Consider the following 2,496-nt stretch of genomic DNA (forward strand, 5'->3'; position numbering starts at 1 on the left):
TCTCTTAAATGTTGTTTGCATCGAGTTCTCTGCCAACATTTCTGTCTTACCTTTAATCCCCTCGAGCATCCGTCTCAGATCATTCTCTTTTTAGGACTCCTGAGCATCTGTTTCTGTCTCTTGTTATTTCTCTTTACCTGCATCTGAAGTTCCTTGTACCTTTCCAGTCACTGGTTGGCAAGTGCCAGACGATGCATTTGAAAATGTGTTTGTGTGAATGATTTGGCGGTACTGTCCAGCCAGGCAGAGGATGTGTTAGCAGCCTGCATGTTATTAGCCACGTTCATGAACGGAGCTTTTCTGCATTAGCCAGCGGACTCAACCCTGGCTTCCAGCCCACACGCCGCATGACTGACTTGACCCAGTCTGTTCGCTAGGCTACAGCTCAAAGTACCTCGGGGCTTCCTATCGTGCCAGGTTCTGAACTGCAGTCTTCAGTCTACGGTGCCTTTGCCAAATCCTCAGCGGTGTCTTGACACCAGCGAACACCCCTCAGGTAAGGAGGCATCAAACGGCACCTGAGTCAGGGCTATGCTTGTCACATGTCACTAAGCTGTACACACCCCCAATGCCCTATTACCAGAATTAACTTCCCCAGATTTTCTAGTTATACTCACCCCAAAAGCTGATCTGAACTTGAGTGATGTCTAAAGTTTTGATCTTCTCTGTGATTATCAATGGGTGGCTATTTATTCATTCTTACTTTTAAAACTGTATTTCCCAGTGACTTCAAAGATTAATATCCAAAATTTTAAATTCCTGACTTTCCCTAATATTCCATCTACTTTTAAAGTTGCTAAAGCAATACTTGAGAGGAAAAAAAAAACATTCCCAATAATAAAAACATGATTTGATAACATAGATAGGTGACAAGTCAGCCAAAAACATTAAAACCAAGTGTTTTGGTGAAATTTAGATTTCACCAAATCCTAAGATTCCTTTTGTATGTATTTCTCTTCTAAACAAACTCTTAAAAATATTGCTATGGCTGGAGAGATTGCTCAATGGTTAAGAACGCCGACTGCTCTTTTGAAGGTCCTGAGTTCAAATCCCAGCAACCACATGGTAGCTCACAATCATCTGTAATGAGATCTGACACCCTCTTCTGGTGCATCTGAAGACATCTACAGTGTACTTAGATAAAATAATAAATAAATCTTTAAAAAAAAAAGGATTTTCTATTAAAAAAAATATTGCTGCAATGGCTTGCATATACTTGGCTCAGGGAGTGGCACTATTTGGAGGTGTGGCCTTGTTGGAGTAGGTGTGTCACTGTGGGTGTGGGCTTTAAGTCTCTCACCCTAGAAGCCAAACTTCCACTAGCAGCCTTCAGATGAGGATGTAGAACTCAGCTCCTCCTGCACCATGCCTGCCTGGATGCTGCCATGCTCCTACTTGATGATTATGGACTGAACGTCTGAACCTGAAAGCCAGCCCTAATTAAATGTTGTCCTTTATAAGACTTGCTTTGGTCATGGTGTCTGTTCACTGCAATAAAACCCTAACTAAAACCCTAACTAAGACAATTGCTTTAGGGTTTGTATTCATTACTTTTCTGTTGCTGTCATGAAATACCAAAATTAACTTTTAAAAGGGGTTTATTTTATGGTTTCTGAGACTCACACACCATTAATGTTGAGAAGGTATGGCATTGCACCGTGGTAGGTCCAGGAAGCAGAGAAATCATGTATTGTCTGCACACAGGAAGCAAGGAGATCAGGAAACAGGATGGCTATAAACCTTCCAAGCACACACCCTTATCCCACCAGCAGCATACTTCCTCCAGCAAAGTCACGCCTCCTTAAGGTTCTCTAACCTCCAAAAATCTAAACCAAACAACAACAACAAAAACCCACCTTCAACTGGTGACCAAGTGTTCAAATACACGCACCTACCAGAGACATTTCCCTTTCAAACTGCATGGGCTGAAGGCACATCTCATTACTGAATACATTTCTAGCATGGGTGAGGCCATGAACTCAATCTCAAACCCTTTCTCTCTCAATAACCTCACCCCCCCCCACACACACACACAATCAAACACAAAGTTCACTTGAAGGACAGCCAGTGTATCAGCCCCTCTGATGTTTTCAGTTCCTGGTTAATACCCACACGCAGATACCGGGAAATTTACTTCCAATATCTTGTGATTTGCCATATTTCATGCAAAAAGGTGGCAACTTGAAGTTTACATTTTTCCAATTCTCTCAACACCTTCAGGTCAGCATATGACCAAATAGCCACACTTGTAAAATATTTTGGAGGGGGAGATCAGGCAGAATCTCCTACTTCTTTGTTTGGAGGCCTTTCTGCTACCTAAGTATCAACTTCAAGGCACTGGGTGATCTCCAGCTCTGTGGCTATTGAAAGGTCTTATATAGGATATGCGTTTTCTTGGATTATCTGTGGCCACAGTTGTAACAGCAGCTCCCAAATTGTCAGTCTCAGTTCTGTGGCTATGATTTTCTGATTCACCAGCTTCCTGATGTGCAGAAA

Source organism: Mus pahari, chromosome 8 (assembly GCF_900095145.1).
Source record: "Mus pahari chromosome 8, PAHARI_EIJ_v1.1, whole genome shotgun sequence".
In the NCBI taxonomy this organism is placed as follows: Eukaryota; Metazoa; Chordata; class Mammalia; order Rodentia; family Muridae; genus Mus; species Mus pahari.